General features: G+C 41.9%; 2 non-coding genes across 2 annotated transcripts; both read right to left on the reverse strand.

Moving 5' to 3' along the window:
- Window positions 1-4,556: 4,556 nt before the first annotated feature.
- TRNAA-AGC lies at window positions 4,557-4,628 on the reverse strand. Its single transcript has one exon. It is a non-coding gene; the product is annotated as a tRNA-Ala (tRNA).
- A 6,552-nt stretch (window positions 4,629-11,180) lies between these two features.
- On the reverse strand, window positions 11,181-11,252 carry TRNAA-AGC. The gene has a single exon. It is a non-coding gene; the product is annotated as a tRNA-Ala (tRNA).
- Between the last annotated feature and the right edge of the window lie 1,900 nt (window positions 11,253-13,152).

Below are 13,152 nucleotides of genomic sequence, written 5' to 3' on the forward strand. Positions count from 1 at the left end.
ATCCTTGATTTTGCCATTTGACTTGCAAATCCTAAAATATTTACTACTTGGCCATTTTCAGAAAAAGGTCTCTCAGGCTTATTTTATAAGGGCACTAATCCCATTCATGAAGACACCACCTTTATCACCTACTCACCTTCCAAAGGCCCTAAATCCTAATCTAATGACATTGGTGGTTACGTTTCAACATACACAGTTTTGGTAATGGGAGCAGTCACAAACATTCAGATTACAGTAGGAGCATATTTAAAAACCTGGGAAACAATTTTGCACAAGCTTTCTGTGACGAAGGGTCCCTAAGTTGACCTCCAGTAATTTCTGTCTCCTAGTGTTCATGTATTTGTGTAGTACTCTCCCCTTGAGTGTGAATGGGACTTGTCACTTCTTTTTTTTTTTGGCCTGGGCTGGAATGTAGTGGTGCGATCTCTGCTCACTGCAACCTCCGCCTCCCAGGTTCAAGCAATTTTCCTGCCTCAGCCTTCGGAGTACCTGGGATTACAGGTGCACACCACTACACCCAGCTAATTTTTTGTATTTTTAGTAGAGATGGGATTTTTCACCATGTTGGCCAGGCTGGTCTTGAACTCCTGACCTCGTGATTTGCCCGCCTCAGCCTTCCAAAGTGCTGGGATTACAGGCATGAGTTACTGCACCCAGCTGTGACTTATTCTAACCAGTAGAATATGGCAAAGGTAAAGGGATGCCACTCCCATAATTATGTAAATATGTATATAAAACATACGATATATTGTTTAATTTATTAATATATTTATATACATATATTATTATAATCTATAATAATCTATAAGCCATTATATATATATACATATACATAAGCAATTTTAAATATATGTACACACACAAATATTATTCAAAACAGAGCACAAACTCCCTGCCCAAGTCATTGATGGTAATGACAGCACTTGGGGTGGAGGAGATCCAGGGACCAAATCTGCAGGGAAGAAGAAGGAAATGACAGTGGGAGATGACGGGTACAGAAGAGAGAGAGCCAAAGCCTGGTATATTTGACAGGCTTGAGTCTCAGGGTAATGACAACAGCATTCACTCCAAAAGGACCTGTAAGCAGCAACTGACGTCTCTACTGGACGAGGGAGAAATCTTCACTACAATTCATTCATGCTGTAGATTTCAGGAACATGATCCTATAACATGTACTTGTCTGAATGACCAGGCATTAGCAGTGGATGATCTGTCTGGGAAGGTGGAGGGAGTGTTTTCTGTGGAAAAGTGACTTCAACGCTACATAATGCTGAGTCTGATTGTACATAAAGCTGGGTGGCACAGAATGGCTTGGTGGGGCACTTTTTGCATGGAAAAGACAATTCCCACTTACTTTGGATGAGCATGTCTTCTACAGCTTGTGTAACTTAGCAAGCGTCACAGAAAAACCGGTGATTTTTTTGTGACGCAGAGTTGCCCAAATGTGTGGGGCAGGAGAGGTGCAAGTTTCCTAAACTCCTTTATTCAAACATTTACCGTGGCCTCTCACTTTATGTGACCCCTTGGTTTCTTTTAAAAAGTGGCAAATTATTTGCAACAAGCACTGAATTAACAAAAACCAGACCAATCCTCTTTTCTGTGACCAATGTCCTTTTTCTGTGTTTCATGGAAATATCCTTAGACAAGTTTAAATTGTAACTGGGCTTATTTGAGCAAAGAAAAACAAGACAAAACATAGCAAAACAAAACAAAACAAAACAAACTTGATTGAAGAATCAGGCAACGCTGCAAACCAGAGCAGGTTCAGAGAATGCCAATCAATAAAACGGCCTAACAGCATTTATGGAAAACTAGCACAGTCGAGGTGATAGCTTAACGGGTTAATTGGTTACAGAGCCTCCAGCAATTAATTAAAGCTCAGCTACTGTATTTCAGCTCTGTGTTAGTTTGGTCTATTAGGCTCAGTGCAGGAGCCTTGTCCACATCAGTGGCTTCCTAGACATTTTATTCAACAGATTAGCCTTTGTTTTTCCCTCAAACCTCTTGCTTTGCACTCACGCCTCCCTCTATAACATTTTCTCCTGCGTTAGGTGAAACGCAAAAACTATTTTCTGTCATAAACTGGATTGTGTGATCAAATTTATGTTGATTCATTGGTTACTGTTAGGACTACAAAATTAGACTACGGGTAGGGAAAAGGCAGAAACATCCCCCACAGGTAAGGCGATGGTCCTAACTCAGTGCAGAGGGTGTGTCTGGGCCCTCCTTAGATGTCTCCATAAACCTTAGGACTCCCACTCCATTTCCTTCTTTTGCACTTTTGCAGTCTTTTTTTTTTTTTTTAAGATGGAGTCTTGCTCTGTCGCCTGGGCTAGAGTACAGGGGCGCAATCTCGGCTCACTGCAACCTCCGCCTCCCGGGTTCAAGCGATTCTCCTGCCTTAGCCTCCCGAGTAGCTGAGACTACAGGTGCCTGCCACTGCGCCCGGCTAATTTGTTTGTATTTTTAGTACAGATGGGGTTTCACCACGTTGGCCTGGATGGTCTCAAACTCCTGACCTCGTGATCCACCCCCCTCGCCCTCCCAAAGTGCTGGGATTACAGGCATGAGCCACCGCACCCCGCCTGCGGTCTTTTCAAAAGGTGATGCTCTCTCAACAATATCCAGAGTCTGAGCTCAGGACAGGTAGAAGACAAAGGAGTTTTTCTGCACTCTTGCTTCTTTCATTTTGAGGTACAAACCCGGCAGGACAGGGTAGCAGGTCTTTGTGGTGAATAAGCGTCTCTCGCCTCCTCAGTTCAAACTGGCATTGTTGAACATCTACTTTTCTATCTTTTAGAAGGTAAAAAGAAACAAGAAAATGGGCTGGGTGTGCTGGCTAACACCTGTAATCCCAACACTTTGGGAGGCGGGCAGATAACCTGAGGTCAGGAGTTCGAAACCAGCCTGACCAACATGGAGAAACCCCATCTCTACTAAAAATACAAAAAAAGCCGGGTGTTGTGGTGGTTGCCTGTAATCTCAGTTACTGGGGAGGCTGACGCAAGAGAATTGCTTAAACTCTGGAGTCAGAGGTTGCAGTGAGCCGATCGTGCCATTGCATTCCAGCCTGGGCGACAGAGCAGGACTCTGTCTCAAAAAAAAAGAGAAAGGAAACAAGAAAATGGCTCGTTTCTTGGTTTGGGATGATCTCTCCTACACCTGTCATCAGGGCCAGCCTCCTGGATCTGTGACCAGTGCAGTTCACAGGGTTTTGGGCTCCATACCTGTGGAGCGAAGTCTTGGTTTTCATAACAGCGTTCTTCATCCCACAGGATGTTGCTTTTCCAAAGTACTCGAGCAGGCTGACTTTTAAAAAATGCTCTGGCTCCTAATATTAATATTAAACTTTCCCGCAAATCCAAGAAGAAACCCTCTTGAACTAATTACTGATGCTGGTCCGAGGTGCATGAAAGGTGAAATGGAAGTGTGGTTAAGTGTCTAAGGAGGCTTTCAAGTTAAGGTGATTTTTGTGCTCTCAGAACTCTAATCTTTCCCACTAAAGTTTTGTGAAATACAAGACTGTAGCCAGCATAGCAGGGATTGCTCAGAGTGGCTGGAGAGAGTCAGTGAATGACAAAAATGTCAACAAGGGGGAAGCACTGGGAAGATGTTGGTAACAGAATATAAAGTTACAGTTAGGAAGAAGTTCAATAAGTTGATCTACAACATGATGACAGTAGTTAAAAACAATACATCAGAACCCTGGATGGGAACAATAAAAAGATGAAAAAAAAAACCAAAAAACAATACAATGTGTTGAAAAATGATGAGGTTTTAAGTCGTTGTCACTACAAGATTGATAACTATGTGAGGTGATGCATATGGTAATTAGCTCAACTTAGCCACTCCACAATGCATGTGCGTATCTCAAAATAGCATGTCGTACATGAAAAAAACATAATTTTACTCATCAATTTAATATTTAAAATAAAAATAAAAAATAAAATGTTAGGCTGGGCACAGTGACTCACACCTGTAATCCCAGCACTGTGAGAGGCTGAGGGGGGCAGATTACCTGAGATCAGGAGTTTGAGACAGCCTGACCAACATGGAGAAACCCCATCTCTACGAAAAATACAAAATTAGCCAGACGTGATGGCTCATGCCTGTGATTGCAGTTACTCGGGAGGCTGAAGTAGGAGAATCGCTTGAAACGGGGAGGCGGAGGTTGCTGGGTGAGCAGAGATCGTGCCGTTGCACTCCAGCCTAGGCAATAAGAGCGAAACTCAGTCTCAAAAAATAAAGTGTTATATAGCATATTTTTTTAGAACAGTAAATTAGCACAGATTATCTTCTTGTATATCAAAATGGGTTTTAAAAAACCACAGGAAAATTAAGACCAGTGGATAGGAAATCTGTGTGTATTATCTTCTTGTATATCAAAATGGGTTTTAAAAAACCACAGGAAAATTAAGACCAGTGGATAGGAAATCTGTGTGTATTATATTCTTGTATATCAAAATGGGTTTTAAAAAACCACAGGAAAATTAAGATCAGTGGATAGGAAATCTGTGTGTTTTCATCTGCAGCGACACATGGCAGAGTACTACAACTGGAGGTGCCGGGGATTGAACCCGGGGCCTCGTGCATGCTAAGCACGCGCTCTACCACTGAGCTACACCCCCTCTGTGGCAGCTCTTTTTTCCTAAACATTATAATTTCATCTTTCTTTGCTCGTGAGTTTTGAGAATCTCAAATCTTGTAAAAAGATCCCTTATATATGACTCTATTTCTGAAATCTCCAGGTTTTTCATGCTATCTTACAGATACCTGAGAAGAGTAATTCGATGCTACACAAAAATATCACTGTTCCAGTCTTGTCAGCCCACCCCAAATTCGGCTCTCTAGAAGAGGCCTGAAGGGCACTCCCATTTCTCCACCTGAGGGGGTCCCAACATATAACAACCTCCAGCAGCTAGAAAATGTCTCTTGAGTGACACTTCTCTGTGTAGTCTTGTTTCTTGGAATCATGTTAATGCTTTACACAGTGAAATTTAAAAAGAAAACTAACAAGGATAGAGGAAAAAGTACTTTAAATTTGAAAACAACTAGAAAAAAATAAAATTATTTCAAATGAATAGTATCAGAATTTAAAAAGATAACAAATCCATGTAAATGTTTTACACAGTACTTTGATCTTATAACTACATTCTAGAAACAAAAGAACTGCAAATAGATTATCTCTCCGACAGTAGAACTGAATAGACAGCCTCAAGTCATAGAGTTACACTGAATTTTCTTAATTCTGTTGAGCCAAAAAATCATGTGCAAAGATAATGAAACATAGACAAGTTCCTCCAAGAGAAAGCTGAATTTTACTAGGATTCTGTTAGAACTCAGTGAGGGAAACAAAAAACACTATCAGTGTCTGAAAAGGAACTCAAACGCTGGACCATCAAACTGAAAGTTTAATTTTCTAACAAGTTATTCAGGGTTAAAGACATTTTGATTTTCAAAATCTCTTCAGTTAAAAAATATTTGGTTACAGCCTAACACACACACACACACATATATTAATATATGCATATATGACATATATATTTAATATGTGTATGTATAACATATATACTTTTAAATTTATTTATTTATTTATTTATTTTGAGACAGAGTCTCACTTTGTTGCCCAGGCTGGAGTGCAGTGGCGTGTCCCTGGCTCACTGCAACCTCCCCCTCCCAGATTCAAGCAATTCTCCTGCCTCAGCCTCCCGAGTAGCTAGGATTACAGGTGCCTGCCACCACTCTTGGCTAATTTTTGTATTTTTAGTAGAGATTCAAAGCGCTAAGATTACAGGCATGAACCCTAACCTATATATTTTTAATGCTTTCCTTTGCCTTATGAGCCAGTGTGCTAGTAGTCACTCCTAGCCAAAACTTAGCTACCCAAGCTCAAAACTGCCAGCCGATCCCACTTCTCATTCAAATAGGTCCCACCACAGCCACAGTGGAGCCAGGGAGTGGCTTTCCTTCTGTTTTCTTTGAAGCCACCAGTATCAGTGACTACTTTGTCAAAAACAAATATTAAATTGTAGGCAAGCTTTCCAATAAGCAGTTTGGCTACCTAATTTATTGATCTATTAGAAGTTTTAACAACTTAATCCTTGACCAAAAAATTAACTGAATTACCTAAGAGTTGAGTGACTGAAGAGGTAGCCAAGATCAGAGTACCCCTAACTTTTTTCTGAGGGTGGAAAGAATGGTTGTGGAATTTGGGGGCTTCCAAACTTAAGTTTAAACTGAGAGCCCAGTGGCCAAAATAGGTCAATCAGAACTTGGATTAAAGATCTAATACCCCATGTACTTTGGCTAGAGTGGGACCCCAACAAATCCATTGTGAGTTGATTTACACAAAAGTCTAGGGCTGTTTTGTGTGACTTTCAATGTTGTCTAAAAGATTGGTGGGCTAAAAGACGTAAGAAACCACAAACTCTTGAAATAGGGCAAGTGTGTAGTACTGTCTCTCACTCCCCTTTCTTGCCTTCTTGCCTGGTTTCATTATTTGAACAGGCAGGAAGTCTTGGGGACAGCTACTTCTTCTGCAGGGCACACCAAGCACTGATCATTCACTTCTAAAGCTTCCAAAGTACAACAGACAAAAACTGAGGAAACAAAAATGTGTCTCATGTTTTTAGTATAGATGAGCTTTCATTTAATTGACATTACCTGAACATCTTGTGTTCTTCATTTTAGGGGCTGTATATTGCTTCCCTCTCTATACTAGAGGAATTGGGAATGGGCATTTCCATGTTTTTTTGGTTTGTTTTATGCCCTTTTTGTTTTTTTGAGATAGAGTCTCACTGTCTACCAGGCTGGAGTGCAATGGTGCGGTCTCAGATAGCTGCAACCTCTCCCTCCCAGGTTCAAGTGATTCTCTGCTTCAGCCTCACGATTAGCTGAGATTACAGGCGTGCACTATCATGCCCAGCTAATTTTTGTGTTTTTAGTAGATATGGGGTTTCACTATGTTAGCCAGGCTGGTCTTGAACTCCTGACCTCGTGATCCGCCTGCCTTGGCCTCCCAAAGTACTGGGATTACAGGCATGAGCCACCACACCTGGCCTGTTTTATGCACTTGTATTGGTATTAATGTTTTCCCAAATCCAGGATTTAGTGCTCTTAAGCTCAATTGCAATGTCTTTACCAGGTGAGTGATAGTTGAGGTACATTTGCTGCCAGGTGTAGGGAAGTTTGAGTTTTGAAGGCACTAAAATTAACTGGGTTTCTCAAGGGCAAGTTGGAATCCTGCTTGCAGAATCCAAGGCCGAGTTCTGACTGTGGTCAGTATGACCCCGAATGTTTGATGTGGCTGGAGTTCATTGAAAGCTGTTGTTCTGTTGTCCAATGTCCATCCACCCACTTACCGAGAAATAGTTGGTATCTACGGCCATCTGTCTGCATTGTTAAACAGTCTTTTGATGGTAGATGTTGTGAAGATTGAAGTGAAGGGAGGAGACCCACAGAATAAGCGCTGAGTAAATGCCCTGTCCTTCTGCCTTCTCATATATTCCTTGATGCCTTTCTGCTTTTGATTATCACACTATGTTCACATGGATATTAAGATGAGAGGAAGACAGGAGACAATTTGGGTATGCCAAAGAGAAGCCATAAAGTCCTGCCTGTAAGTGAAAAGGGGAAAGTTCTCTACTTAATAAGAAAAAAATAATTCATATTCGAGATTGCTAAGAGCTACGGTAAAAATAAGTCTTCTAGCCATGGGCCAGGCACAGTGGCTCACATTTGTAATCCCAGCACTTTGGGAGGCTGAGGCGGGCAGATCACGAGGTAAAGAGATCGAGACCATCTTGGCCAACACAGTGAAACACAGTCTCTACTGAAAAATACAAAAATTAGCTGGGCATGTTGACGCATGCCTGTAGTCTCAGCTACTCTGGAGGCGGAGGCAGGAGAATCACTTGAACCCGGGATTCGAAGGTTACAGTGCGCCAAGATTGCACCATTGCACTCCAGCCTGGCAACAGAGTGAGACTCTGTCTCAAAAAAAAAAAAAAAAAAAAAAAAATCTTCTATTCATGAAATTGTAAAGAAGGGTAAAGCAATTCATGCTAGTTTTGCAAAAGTTACTGCCACAGTGCATTGTAAGTGTGTGGAAAAGGCAGTAAATTTGAGGGTGAAATACATGAACAGAGCATATGTTCCACTTGAGGAGGTTTCTATGGTGCTGGCAGTTTGTGTGTTTCTCAGCTTCTCCCATTCTTAGAAGGAGCTAAAATGTGAATAGCTATGAAAATATCCCTGGGGAAAGCCTGTGCAGAGGAAGTCTCCTGCATTTCTGCCCATGGTCTTCTTTGTCCTGGCACCTCTCCTTAAGGAACATGATTTTTGCTTAATCCTTTCGTATTCTAATTGATAACTAACGCCCAATAAAAGATAACCACTATGTGCATTAAAAATATAAAAAGATTAGAAGAATCTAGGTGGAAAATATGGAAACTCTGTATTTGTTTTGGAACTTTTCTGTAAATCTGAAGTTAGTTGTAAATTTAAAAAATCTAGAACTTGGCCAGGAGTGGTGGCTCACGCCTGTAATCCCAGCACTTTGGGAGGCTGAGGTGAGCAGATCTGAGGTCAAGAGTTCGAGACCAGCCTGACCAACATGGAGAAACCCCGTCCTACTAAACATAGAACAATTGGCTGGGTGTAGTGGCGCATGCCTGTAATCCCAGCTACTCGGGAGGCTGAGGCAAGAGAATGGCTTGAACCCAGGAGGCAGAGGTTGCAGTGAGCCAAGATAGCACCACTGCATTCCAGCCTGAGCAACAAGAGCCAGATTCTGTCTCAAAAAAAAAATAAAAAAGGCTAAAACTTGTACAAGAAATAATGAGACGGAAAATGTTCGTGAGCCTCTTGTTTTCTGTTTTTCCTTTTCTTCAATAATAGGGAGAAATATAAGACAAACTGAACAGTCTCATTATTGTGGTGGTACATCTTGATGTCAGAAGAACCTGTGTAAATCAGTTCTATTATGATTTTCTATCCTCCTTCTTCTGTGATGACAGCTGTTTGAATGATGCCAAGACTCACAGAATTAAAATGGGGCAGAGCCACCCCTAGGATGTTAAGTAACCCAGACAAACACATTTGGTTTTTCTGGGGCCCTGTCAATGTCAATAAATTTTTTTTTTTGAGATAAGGTATCACTCTGTAGCTCAGGCTGGAGTACAGTGGCTCTGTCTTGGCTCACTGCAACCTCTGCCTCCTGGGTTCAAGCGATTCTCCCCCCTCGGCTTCCCGAGTAGCTGGGACTATAGGCGTGCACCACCACACCTGGCTAACATGTGAATAATTTGATTAAAAATGTTTTACAAAATTTAGGGGATGCTGTGAGGATCTGGTTGTATATTAATAAAGATTTGGAATAATGGGTACTTACATATTTGTTTACAGCCTAATCAATACCCAAAAACCTTTTTTGTAGTGTTCTGGCACCCATTCATCCTTTTCAGTCCAGAAACTATCTCTTCATGTTATGTATTGTCAAACACACTGTTTCTGGCTAATTCTACCTTTCCTACTGTGAGTGAAAGATAGCAACATTGTTATTACTCATAATAGCCCAGCTCTTTGGAACTTCTCTGTGTTGAAACAGTATGAATCTTCCTGCCTCTGCAGTTCCCAAATGCCATTTGTTGGCTGCTGACTGCAACTTTACTCATGAAGCTGCCTCAGCTCTCTTGCCACCTGTAAATGCTGGCTTCCAACTTCTCTTTCCAAGGTTATTATTATAACCGTGTTATACTATGACTGGTTTAATAATGACCCCAAATGTAAGTCATATCCAGAGTATGTAGGGAAATGTGCACAGGTTAACTTTCTTTTTCTTTTTTTTTTTTTTTTTTTTTTTGACAGAGTCTCTGTCACCCAGGCTGGAGTGCACTGGCTCACTGCAGCCTCTGCCTCCTGGGTTCAAGTGATTCTCCTGATTCAGCCTCCCGAGAAGCTGGGACTATAGGTGTGCACCACCACGCCTAGCTAATTTTTTGTATTTTTAGTAGAGACAGGGTTTTGCCATGTTGTCCACGCTGGTCTCAAACTCCTGACCTCAGGTGATTCAGCTGCCCTGGCCTCCCAAAGTGCTAGGATTACAGGCGTGAACCACCACACCCAGCCAGGTTCACTTTTTTGGTCAAGTTAAATTTACTATTTGGAATTCAATAGCATAAATGTAGAATAACACATATAGCCTTATCTTCTTCTGAACTCTTTAGAATGTAATCATTGGATTCATAAAATGTGATTTCTTTATTGGCAGATGCAGCCTCTCCAATAATCTTTATATTTTTCAGTCCAAAGCTATTCCTGAAACTGTACTTGCAGTCTATGGGTTGGTGTCAATCATTTCAGAGGCTCCCTTGCTGAAGTCTACATATGGGCTCCGTGTTTTCTGGTGTAACATGTTGCCATCAAGCAGAAGAACTGTTCTGTTCACGTCTTTTACCCACAAATTTACTGCCTTTTCCACATCATTAACTATGCACTTATCACGCCTATAGCAGTAACTTTTGTAAAACTAGCACAAATTTCTTTTTCCTTCCTTCTAATTTCACAGATGGGAGATTTATTCTTAGCAACCTCAGATACAATTTTTTTTCTCTTTCCTTATGAAGTAGAGAACTTTCCTGTTTTCACTCAAAGGCAGCACTTTGGGGCTTCTCTTTGGCATACCCAAATTGCCAGCATCACTACTCTTGCACTTTGGGGACTTTATTAAGTAAAATAAGGGTTATCTGAACACAAGCAACATGAGGACAGTTCGTCAGAAACTTAGATGGCTACCAAGTGACTGACCAGCAGGTGCTTACTACCTAGTGTGAATGTGCTGGACAAAAAGACAATTTACTTCCCAGGCAGGATGCAGCAGATGAGGTGAGATTTTATCATACTGCTCAGAACAGGGAAATGGAAAACTTAAGAATTGTTTATTTCTGGAATTTTTCATTAATGATCTCAGATCGCGGTTGACTTTGGGTGAGAAACGGAGCCAAGGGCCTTGGTTCTTCTTAATCTGGATGCTTCAATGCAGCAGTATTTAGACATACCACCCAAAAAGCAGACCTTAGGCTACTTAAAGTTGGTTGCCACTCACCTCCTTCACTGAAGTTGAATTGTGGCTGCCTCATGGCTAAGGGTTCTGCTCTGCACAGTTAGGTAAACAGGACAAATGGAGGTGCTGGGGGTTGAACCCAGGACCTCATGCATGCTAAGCACATGCTCTACCACTGAGCTACACCCCCTGAGAGCCACTGCTTATACTATACTTTACAACTGGCTGTCACTATTATCTGCTAGTGTTCTATGATTTAAACCAAGGTCAAGCTCTACTCTATTCAACTCTACTGTTTCTGAAACCCTCAAGGTGTATTCTGGACCGAAAGATCCCTTTAGTGCTACAGGGGTCTTTCATAATGGCGGACCCTCCAAGAACTGCTCCTAGGGAATTCCTGAATGGCAGCTTTTGTACACTACCAAAGACAATCACAGTTAGAAATATTCTCTTAAATAATTAACTTCCTACTTTTCTGTCTATCGTGCTCCCAGAAAAACATAAACGGCAGTGCCAGGGAATACTAAGACCAGTCCTAGGAGAGCTGCTCAGGGAATGCGGGTCCAGGAGAGGCGGTGAGACTGAAAATAAATCCTTCTTTGCCTTGTCTTAGCTTCTGGTGCTGGCCACCAATATGTGGCATTCCCTGCTTGTAGCAGCATCACTCTAATCTCTGCCCCTCTGGTCACATGGCACTCTCACCGTGTCTCTGTACAAAAATTTCCCTCTTCTTCCAAGGACATCAGTCAGATTTGATCAGGGTCCACCTTGATAATCTTGCCTGTGGCCGGGCGTGGTGGCTCACACCTGTAATCACAGCACGTTGGGAGGCCGAGGCGGGTAGATCATGAGGTCAGGAGTTTGAGACCAGCCTGACCAACATGGTGAAAACCCGTTTCTACTAAAAATACAAAAAATTGCCAGGCATGGTGCTGAGCGCCTGTAATCCTGGCTACTGGAGGAGGGAGGCTGAGGTAGCAGAATCGCTTGAAATGGGGAGGTGGAGGTTGCAATGAGCTGAGATCACACCACTGCAGTCCAGCCTAGGCGACGGAGCAAGACTCTGTCTCAAAAAAAAAAAAATCTTGTCTTAACTTGATTATATCTGCAGAGACTCTATTTCCAAATAAGTTCACATTCTGAGGTTCCAAGAAGTTTATAATTTGGGGGGAAGGACACTATTAATCCAGTACAACTGCCATCTAACATGAGATATATTAACAGTAACATTTATATCTCTGAATTTAAGTAGCTGTATATCAAAAGAGGATGGGAATAAACATCACCAAAAGAGGGTTGCATGGACTTTGTTTGTTTTCATTTGGAAGGTAAACGTGGTTTAAAGGTATGTGTGGGGTGCTGAGCAAGTTGTGATACATAAGCCTTTGTGTAGGTATTGGTTGAAAACAGGAACCGAAAATACAGGAAATTGGAACCCAGGCTTGTCCAGCCAGAAAAAAAACCTGCATGTGTATCTCCTGTATCTAAGAGAAAAATAAAAAAAAAAAACATTAAACAAAAAAAAAAAAAAAAAAAAAAAAGGAAAAAAGAAAACACAGGAAAGTTTGGTGAGATGGGAAGAAGGGGAGAAAAAGAAGCAGAAAAATGAATAACAAGTGAAAGAGAAAAAAGAGGGAGCGCTCCACAATATATATGGGAAAGTTATTTACCACTGAAGAAAAATAGATTTGGGAGAAGCCAGGTAACAGTGAAGAAGCTCTGGAGGCAGAGGACAGAAACTCCTGTGGTATGGTCAGGTGCCATGGCTCACACCTGTAATCACAGCACTTTGGGAGGTGGATCACCAGAGGTCAGGAGTTTGAGACCAGCCTGGCCAACATGGTGAAACCCCATCTCTACTAAAAATACAAAAATTAGCGGGCTCTGGTGGCAAAAGCTGGTAGTCCCACTACTTGGGAGGCTGAGACAGGACAATTGCTTGAACCTGGGAGGCAGAGGTTGCAGTGAGCTGATACCATGCCAGTGCACTCTAGCCTGGGTGACAGTGAGACGGAGGGAAGGAAGGAGGGAAGGAAGGAGGGAAGGAGGGAAGGAGGGAAGGAAGGAAGGAAGGCCCTCAATGAAAAGGA

The sequence above is a fragment of the Cebus imitator genome, unplaced genomic scaffold (genome assembly GCF_001604975.1).
Source record: "Cebus imitator isolate Cc_AM_T3 unplaced genomic scaffold, Cebus_imitator-1.0 Scaffold793, whole genome shotgun sequence".
Taxonomy (NCBI): domain Eukaryota; kingdom Metazoa; phylum Chordata; class Mammalia; order Primates; family Cebidae; genus Cebus; species Cebus imitator.